Here is a 10,955-nt window from a genome sequence, read left to right as displayed (position 1 = left end):
AGCACTTCCAAACAACAAGGTCCAATCTGGACTAGGTATAAGCATGCATGGACCATGGTATAAGCTACTCCTTTCTAAGACCCTTTTTAAAAATACTGACAATCTAATTTTGTGATAGATTTTGACATAAGAGTCTTCTTTTCCTCCTTTTGTTGTAACCCGCGGTCCTGGAACTTTTTGAGGTCAGATACCCCCCTCACGGATAGTGATTCGCTATCTCAGATAAGAAGTGAAAGGTGTCGGCCTCTTTGAAATAACAGAACGGTGCAATAAAGAGAAATAAAGAAGATCTCTCAAATCCATTGAGCACAATGACGTCATCATCACCTAAGGTGTACAGATACGTTAAGAAAATCGATAAGATATCTATATAAAAACGTTTTGTTTCGCGGAGGTGAGGAGCTTTTATTGGACTTCTGACACCTCAAGTGGTTTAGTGGTATAATCGTCGATATTTTCGTTTGCAGTGTGGATTAGAGAGAATATGTGTGAGAATGCAAAGGGATGCATGTTGTCTACTTTTGGATTGGTTTATTGAAAGAAAACAAAGAACAATAAGTTCTGGGTGTAAGCGACGAAGAGAAACTTGTTTGATTGTATTTGAAGTGAAGAGGTGCGTGCGTACTGCATATGTTCTCATGGAAACGGCAAACAATGTGATTGCCCTATATAGCAATTAACATCGAACTCAGAAATAAACAAAACAATAAGGTCAATAGGGGGCGGTGTGCAGTTAGAAGAGTACATGAGAAGCCGAACAAGAACAGAACAGGTAGGCCTATATATTAACCACATCACCCCCAATCGAAGGTTGTTTGGATGGCGCACAAATTTGAGGCCACTTCGTTGTGTCACTGGCTGTAGGTCAGTGACTCGGACTCCAATCACAAATATTTTCGCTGACAAACGTTATAAGCTACCAAAACCTCATGTATGACTTTCCCTAGACAATGAAATTAGTGAACTTCACTGCTTATAAACAGTATATGCTCCTCTGATGTAGAAGCTGGACATGTCCATCGATGAAGAGAGGAGGGGGGGGGGGGGTGAAATATAAACGGAATGCATGGGAACATTAGAAATGACGTTACAGTTGGACAATGGGGCCCAAAAATATCGAGGGGTCTGAGCGTTGGGGATAAGTACAATTATTTCGTTATTTAAAAAATCGAGTAAGAATAGGAGCAAGCAACCCCATAAAAAAATACGAAAAATGCTGCAACTTTTATTTCACATGTAAAACTCTCATCAATCAGGCATTTATGGAGATATTCTAAGAAAATGTTGATGTTGGAAAATTATTTTTAAAATGGTAGAGGGGGGGGGGGGGGGGCTCTAGCGTCCCAAACATACGCGTTCCTCTGAACCTATGATAATTCTCGAACTTTTGAAATTAATGATTAAAAAAAACATGCACAAGGTTTATTATGGCCTTAAATGCATTTGAAGAAAAAAATAATTGAGGATTTTCAGTCGTCAGGATATAGTTATATTTTCATTCAAAGAAGAGAAAATGTAATAAACAGAGTCACGAAAATTCAAAACCTTGATATTTTAAAATCAGGAATTATCAACTTAAAACAAATTTGCTTGCAAAAAGTGGTATTAAAGCAACGCTTTATGAGTGAAGAGCAATTAGAGTGTAGAGCACATCAGTACATATCATAATTGTCATCCCAGACCCATTCATACTGAATGGCAATATAAAAAATTAAGATTTAAAAATATTTGGTACTTGTTCATTTATCACACTTAATCCACTAACGTGAAACTAAGATGAAACATACTTCAAAATATCAAAATGTGGTTATCTATCGTTAAATCTTCATAATTTTGTAAAAACACTTTTCTTGCTCGGCTATTGTTAATTCATTCAACTGAAACTCAAATTGATCTCGATCTGACTTTCTTTGATTTTTTTTTCTAATGTGATGTATGCACGCACAATGTTCGACACATGACATCAATCTGGAAATCGATATATTAAGATTCGGAACATTATCTTCGACACCATGACTATCGGGTACAGTTGTTCCCACGTTTAATTTCTCCGTGATGCATGCTGGGAAGAACTTGTGAGAAATTGTGTCAGAATGACTTCAGTGGCGGCAGGCACCATGGTAATTTGACGGAGGGCTGAACAAGACGCTCCATTTTCTCATTTAAATAATATAGGTAAACATGGAGTTACAAGACATATATATCTCTGTTTTTTATATTCCTCTTTTCACACTACTCTCTCCTATTTTTTCCTCCCCTTTTCTCCTCTTTTCAACTCTTTTTTTGAAAAGTTGTTTTACTACTTGATAAACGGGGGGGGGGGGGGGTTGCCTCTCCTGCCACCACTGTAGTGTGTAGCGCCGCCCGTGCCTGCCTTCATTTTTTTTTAAGCAGGTATTTCTGCATTTATTAATAAATCAAAATTACAAATTTATAACAATGATATAAAATCAAACATACATAATGATCAAGTTACAAAGGTGACAATTGTATAGTAGTTAAGTAGATATATAGACATAATTCATGTAAACAATAACAAATGAATTTAAATGCAGAGGCCAACTATCGTAAGCTGAAAGCTTGAAATAGTAGCAGCCAGGGGAAAAGAAGGCTACATGGAAACCATAATAAAAATACTTGGTCTTTATTATTTAAAAGTGATGTCACTTATATTGCTTAAAATATAATAAAAGGAAAGGGGAATAAAAAGGGGCAAGATGAAGTATGTGCAAGTGAGTGCGTGTGCAGGTGAGAATTTATAAGTATTTTGATAAAAGGTACCTCTTTAGTGAAGCTTTAAATTATATAAGAGATGCAGCTTGTTTGATATCATTCGGTAGGTTGTTCCAAACATCCGGGCCGTGATGCCGTATTGTTTTGTGAGCAATTATTAGTTTTGGGTTTGTTAAATGAAAGTCAGATGAATGTTGAGTAGGGTATGAATGAATGTCTCTATTATAGACAAAAATATTTCGGAAGGGTGTTGGTATAGTGTTGGTGGAAAATTTGTACATAAAAATAGCAGTTTGATAAGTGTGAATATCGTAGATCTTCAATGTTTTAAAATCATGAAATATAGGATCAGTATGAGCGAGATAATGGGAGTGATGACAAATGCGAAGTGCTTTCTTTTGAAGGCGCAATATTGAATCGATTTTATTACTATTTCCCCATACAATATTACAATAAGAAATATACGATAAGATAAATGAATTATAGAGCATAAGTAACGATCTTTGAGAGATATAATATTTTAATTTATACAAAATGCATATGCCTCTTCCTGCCATCATGCTTATATTACGAATGTGACTACTCCAAGTTATGTTTGCATCGATCACTACACCTAAAAATTTAGTTTCTTGTTTTTCATTAATGGGTATATCATTGATATAAATATTATCGCGAAATATATGTTTAGAATTAATGTGTTTGAAGTACATGAAATTTGTTTTATCTATGTTAAGTGAAAGTTTGTTTGATTTAAACCATACTGATAATTTCTTTAATTCTTGATTGAGAGTTGCAATAAGTATGTTTAAGTTGTGGTGTGAATAAAATATGTTGGTGTCATCTGCGAATAAAACATATGTAAGTAAGGGTGATGTGTTCACAATGTCATTCATATATATTAAAAAAAATAAAGGTCCCAGGATTGAACCCTGTGGTACTCCACATATTACGGGGCATATATTAGATGATTTGGATTTAAAATTAACATATTGGCGTCTATTAGCTAAATAATCTTTAAACCAAGATAGTACGATTCCTCTGATTCCATATGTCTTTAGTTTACTCAATAATATGCGATGGGCCATTGTATCGAACATTTATATTTCATACATTTCCTATTCAAACTCACCCTATGCTAAATAAACAAGAATTATTGTAGATCTAAGAACAAATACCAACGAATAAAATAATGATAGTAATGGGTCTTCTATTGCGTTCTCATTTTTTATTATTATATTATTAATGTGATAATACAGAATTACACGACCCAAACTCAATTACACTCTCCCTTTTCCCAATTTTTTTATCCCATGATTTCGTTTATCTTCTTAGAAATACGGGGGGGGGGGGGGGGGTGGTCACCCCTTGTCCCACTCTGTGGCACCGCCCCTTAAGTTTGTTGCAACTAAATTTAAATTCAATTCATACATGTACAATCAGAAACAATTAACATGCATGGAAAGCGGGAGCACAGCATTGCAAGGGGGGTCTAAATAGTCGAGTGAGCGAATCGAGTGAACAACACAAATTTCCTTTTATTTCAAAAACATATTAAGAAAACAATTATAATTTACATTTACATTTTCATTTCCCTTTGTTTTCTTATTTCATTTCCTCCCTTTTATTGGGCCAGAAACGTTTGGGATATAATACACCAAGTCGACCCTCTATACGCCAGTGACGAAAATGTAAAAGTGGGACCCTCTGCAAGTAATATTGCTATATAAACCATCGTGAAGTTAAAGCATGAATATAGGCCTTAACTATTAAAATATTATTTTGTTTCGTTCTGCATGGGGTTCCCCTATAAAATAAAAAATAAAATGGCCAAAATCGTTTTAATCGTCTTGTATAAGTGTTAGATTATGTATACTTATTTCTTCTACATTAATTGTGTTTGATTATCATCATCCACATGCATTATGAATTTTTAGGGGTATTAAAGTAATTGCAGAAAGTTAACAATTTATTTTGTTTGTTTATGTAAAAATTTTCAATATTGTTATATGTTGTACTCTTCAACCTTGTGCATACTTATTGTTAAAGCCATTGGAAACCAAATTTCTTTGTATGCATACATTGACCGATAAAAGAATCTGAATGATTCTTAACGCCCTGCAGGCTGCAGTGCCGCCAGATAAAGTTTGATAGTTTATGTGATTAATGTTTTCAATTTGAGGAAAGGAAAAAAAGAAAGAAAAATAGGCCCATACTTTCAGCCGATTGAAAGTAAGATATAGAAACAGCCGGGCCATATACATGTAGGAATATACCCTGTCCCATGCAATCATATATTTTTTAAATGCATAATGATCAGACTGCTTCAGATATAGGGCCTATCATGAATGGAATCTAAATTGCATACGATTCTATTATTATTCTGAATTACAACATCAGGCATCTTTGTACATCGAATGCAAGACGACTAAAATACTCTACTGACCAAGACACTTTCGTTTTGAAATGAACAATCAACTTAGTAACATTAACACGCGGACTGTTTACTTTAGTCGTGCGGCCTCTATACACTTACCTCTGATTATAATCCAATAAAAGAAAACAATTTTCACATCAGTTTAGCGATGGTCAGTCTTCAGTAATCCAGAAAATAATGTCAACTTTCACAACAGAATCAGTAAGGCTGTCTGTGAACCATCGCAAGATCTAGAATCCGGGTCTGGAACTATGAAGATGGTCGTCTTACGGACAGGAAATCAATGCACTCCGAAACATCACCCCACGGGCAATTAACTTTTCGAGAATATCCAGGCCGCAATGTGACCTCAAGTCTCCCCCTCTTTACATCAAATCCTCCTTTCAATGTCCCAACAACCTATAACCGACCTTTACATCTTCACGGTAACGAAGTTCAATAATTAAAAACGTCAGTCATTCCGCAAACAAATTTGATAATGAGAAATTGTTTTGGTCAGAGAGTCGACTCCACACGATAAATTTCTGTTTGCACTGAAAGCTCAATAGCACTTGTATTATTTGTTCTGCCACAGGCTCTGTACTTGTTCTGGGCAATAGTTGGAATGCACTCAGGCGATAATCTTGTTTTTTGTTGTTATTGTATTATCTATTGTACTCATCGACTTGTCTATACAGCGTAATTCTTCTAGCATCCGTTTATTACTCACAGCCGACCTTAGAAACGAAAAGTATCCGCTGAAAAACACACAAAAGATGATACTCGAGATAATTTGATATTTTGGGTATATGTCACCAAAACGCAATAATTTTTGAAGTTACCTTGCAACAAAACTCTTTGAAAAAATATAAAGAAAACAAAATCGCAACTAGAAACATGAGAAATGGAAAACGTTTGCGTCATTAACCATGACAACGAGTTCAGCTATTGTATCACGTTTTAACAATCTGATAAGTGATATAAATATTCCGAAAATCGATTTCATCGATAAGTTATACAGTAAATTAAGTAAGTTTTAGGAAATATGATGCTGATATTTATTCAGGTGTAGGCCACTGGCGTAAATCCCGGGGGGGGGGGGGGGTGGGGGGGATATATCCCCCCACTTTTCGAGGAGGGGGGGATGGCCTGTACAAACATCCCCCCCCCCACTTTTTACGAAAGAAATGAAAAAAAAAATCATAAGAGATAATTGTTTTATTGGTGAAAATTCTTCCTGAAATACCGCTTAACAAATAAAACAATATTATTGAATCATAAAATGCAAATAAAGAGCCAGTTCACCATTTCCAAACGAAATACTTATGTCCTTATTATAACATTGAAGAGAAACTCCCGTTTTTTCCAATTTATCAATGTTAGGGTCTTTGGGAAGGGATTAAGATGGAATGTCAATTCTTTTTTTAATGTAATCTCTAATAATACCATTAAACCATCATGGGGTAAAAAAGATAATAATATTGGAGGGGTATTTGTCATATGGACATACAGTGGCGTAACTAAGGGGGCATGGGGGGCACGCCCCCCCCCATCGGCTGACAAAAAAAACGGGGAAAAGGAGAAAAGAGGGAGAAAGGAAGATAAGCGTATAGTGGGAAAGAAGAAAATATTATTCATTATAATGTTATATCATAATTATGTTATGTTACATTACATAAGAAACATTTGTATCATAACTTCATGAAACATACTTTGCCCAGGGCCTACGTATTCATTGTTCCTGTGCTTGCATTGTCTGTTAACGAGATATATAATCCTGTTGTACTGAAACATCCCGTTTTCAAGTCAATATAAACCAAATAAATTTCCTAGCACTTGAGTTATAATTGTTTTATGTAGTGACATATATGCTTCTTTTTCATGACTCAAAAAGTGATTGCCCCATGTTAAGGTCTTCGTATATATGAAACATTTCCTGTCCGTGATTACGTTCGCATTAGTGGATTGGTGAGATATGTCTGCTCTTCATGAATTCCTAAAATCAGTCCTTAAAATGTCCCTTCTTCTGATCTGAATATCAAAAATTTTCAGCTCGCGCTTTGCGCTCGCATCATTTGGATATTGAAATACGTATGGTCCTAGTTAATTCCTACAAAGAAACCTTAGAATGCCCCACTTCAGGTCTGAATTATCTAAATTTTCAGCTCGCGCTTCGCGCTCGCAATATTTGATTAGTGAGATGCGTATGATAATCATGATTGCAATGACTACAAAAAGTGTTTCATGTGTTCAGATGTAATTCTTATAAACCAGCAAGCGCTTGGCACTCGCATTAGATGACTATGGTGAGATATGCATACTCTTAATGGATTCCTAAAATATATTCCTCAAAATCTCGCTGTTTGGGGTCAAAATATACGAAAACTTCAGCTCGCGCTTCGCGCTCGTATTGTTTAGCGAGACGGTTCCTATCATGATTACACAAATTTGATTATAATGTCTCTTTTTAGGTGTGAATATAAAAAAAATTCAGCTCGCGCTTCGCGCTCGCATTATTTGATCAGTGAGATGCAGTATCCGTTTAATGACATTGTCCAGAATATGTCTCTATTAGGTCAGTATAACTGGCAACTGAGTGCGCTCACTCAGTGATTCAAACATTTTGCTGGTGCCCCCCTCCCCAATGCCGTGACCCACGGTACGCCACTGTGGACATATCAATGACAATTCCTTGCATATCTAAAAACATGATTGCAAAAAAGAAAGCCAAAATATTTCAATCATCCCCCCCACCCATCAACACGGATTTACGCCAGTGGTGTAGGCCTAACCATGGCAACATCTTTAGATTTAGGAATCGTGTTTACAGATTTCTGTATATACTCCGAGGAGTTTGCGCATATTTTAATTTCTTTATGATCACATTTTGATTGTATATCTACTTTAGATGTCAACTTATCATGACTTATAGTGGCGATTTTCTTTCACCTTTTTTATTGTGAACTAACGAACAGGTATATTCGGAAGCTTATTTCTGGAGTATTTTAATAGTAAAATATAGATATATTTTTTCTTTTCAACTCAGTTGACTTTTCATTCCGTCTTATGACGTCTGCTTTTATATGGTATTGGTAATTTAGTAATGGATGTAATTGTCTTTCATTAACACACAAACAAAAGTATTAAAAATTGAATAAAAATCCTCGAATCCGTTGCATATTTCATTTTAAACTATCCAGTTGCCTGCTAACCCTATATTGTGCATAGAGTACTCATGTGATTGAAATCTTATCAAGTTCACTTAAATTTCCTAATTAATTAAGCTTATGATGATAATCAACTATAATTGCTCTTAAGTGAATTAATTATGATTATTAAATGTGATTACAGGTGAAAGAATTAGGGCATTCGACTTTGAGCATTATTGAACTGCGATTATTTTTCTTTTCGCTTAGATCATGTTTACATCTTTACTACGTCTTTACCCCCTAGTTTAGATCAAGGGCGACGCTGAGATATTTTGATGGGGGGGGGGGGGGGGGACCCGAGGGTGAAATAATTCTTCTCAGTTAGATTATAGGGGTATTATAATGGCTCAGGTGTCTCTTTATACTCTTCTTTCCCTTTCTCCCTTTCTCCCTAATATTTTCCGCTCTGCACCCCACTTTCTGGCGTATTTTTACAAATCAGGGTGCGGGGGTGGGGGTCGTCGTCCCTGCCCCCCTCTGTGTAGCACCACCCCCTGGCCTACACAACTGTGTATTATTACAAGCTGTAACAATTCTACTGAAAAAGGTGAATCAGTCTCCATCCAGAGTGAAATGCGAAAGTCCAAATTCGCCACTTCTCGACCGATCAGGATTTTATTTCTAATAGCTTAAGTACATGTATTCCTTTTGGTTTGTTGGGTGTCATTTCCTCGCGAGTTACTTTTTCTTTAGTGCTTCATCAGGAAAAAAGTATTCCTCAATGCTTACCGGTCGATGATGTAATCGGATTCGAACGTGATGTAGAATGTGAGCTCTAAAAACATGCCATTAAAAATACATGCATGGTCGGCTCATCGATATCCTTTGATTTTATATTGTCCCCCAAAATCGAATTTGAGAATCAGGGTGGGAATATTGCTCCGTCGCACAAGACAGTGAAACCGACTCCAGACTGACAATAGCGTTTTCCATTGACATACCATCAATCGGATTGGAGTCGGTTTCATAAGTGGGACTGTAGCATAAAAGAGTGTGCGCTGCAATGCCATCTCGTGGAGGGGGGGGGGGCAGGGTCATCGAAATGAAAGCCCTTTGATTACCATACTTTACTGTCTGCCAAATGCTAAACCCAAACATAATATTATTGAAAGAACATTTCGGAAGATATGCTTCTCAAGTGGCTATCGTCAGATAAATTCATATCTTATTTACACTGAATCGAACTCTGGTACAGTAACGTCTACTTTGATATCAAACCTTGTGATTTTACAACCTATCCAGTGCCTGCGTCTCCAGCATGACAACACACAGCGCACCATTGTCCCGAGTACTTATATTATTGTACGATTTCAAGCCTTTATTCAGCTTTACCTATTCATAGACACACTAATAGGCGCTGTCCAGAAAAGGGAAGACAATCTCTATTGTTAAAAGATCGATAAACACGTTCGAACGGATAATTTGGCCCAAAGTTTGGTGGCCTTAAATAGATCCATCAAAGTTGGGAAGGATTGACCTGTTGTGTGTGGTGACTCGAGAAACTTGCATTGTCTGCAGCCCCACGGGTACAGGTATTAAGGGTCCTATTAATGGAAGGTTAGAAAGTCACAGTAATCCTTAGTAATATGAAGAGGATTTCATGGATACGGGATTGACCGCCATGTTCCGCTTAAGTTTATGAAAGGAAATGTTCAAGTGCACTTGTAGAATAAACTAATAAGCCCAGAACAAAGTATTTTTAATTGAAATTTCAACTAAAAGGATTGGTAAGATAGTGGAAGAGCTCTCGAGAAATCTAAGAAGTGTGCATGGGAGATACAAAATAAATGGGAAAGTGAGGGCGAGAGAAAAGGAGGGGGAATAAGGGGGGGGGGGGTAGAGGGAAGGAAAGAGGGGAAATATAAAGATGGATGACTGGGATTGTGATTTATATTCACTCAATCCACAAGCACTTGGTCTACTTTTCAGATATTCTAACACATGGGCTAAACCCATTTGGTTCTATTACCGTTTCGTCCACACTATACTGTTCTAAAACATTATTTGGGCGTTGCAAGAAACATGCAATTGATTGTGCGTCAATTTTAGGTCCTAAAATCAATCACAAGTTTTTCACTTGATCGCAAATTTGCAATTGATAGCTGGTCTGCTTCTTGCATCAACACGTACAAATTGAATTGCTTTAATTGTTAATTGATCTATCACTTGTGAACTTGCAACTAAAATTTGCAATTGATTGCAAATATTTCCTTGAAACGCCTCCTTAGTAAAACTCTTACTCGATTTAATGCCCAGTTGGTTTAAATTCCACTTCATCTACAAATCATTTTGCACTTTGGTCAAATGAAAATATGATTCATCAACAGTTCATCTGATCTTATAAACTGTGATATTAGACTAGGGCCCCATATCACAAAGAGTTGCGTTTGATCCAATCAACCACAAATATGGAAAGCCAGCAGCGTCAACATCTATTATGCACGTTTGTTCAAAATATCTTCTCACTATGATGTATATTCATACATTCACCTTTTTCTTGAAAATTCAGTGTGCTTCTCTGTTTTATTTTCTTGTAGAAAAAATTATGACATTGATGGATTTCCATATAGTCGAGGGTGATTGGATCAATTGTATCTCTT

The sequence above is a fragment of the Lytechinus pictus genome, chromosome 16 (assembly GCF_037042905.1).
Source record: "Lytechinus pictus isolate F3 Inbred chromosome 16, Lp3.0, whole genome shotgun sequence".
Lineage (NCBI taxonomy): Eukaryota > Metazoa > Echinodermata > Echinoidea > Temnopleuroida > Toxopneustidae > Lytechinus > Lytechinus pictus.
This window is presented reverse-complemented; position numbering follows the sequence as displayed.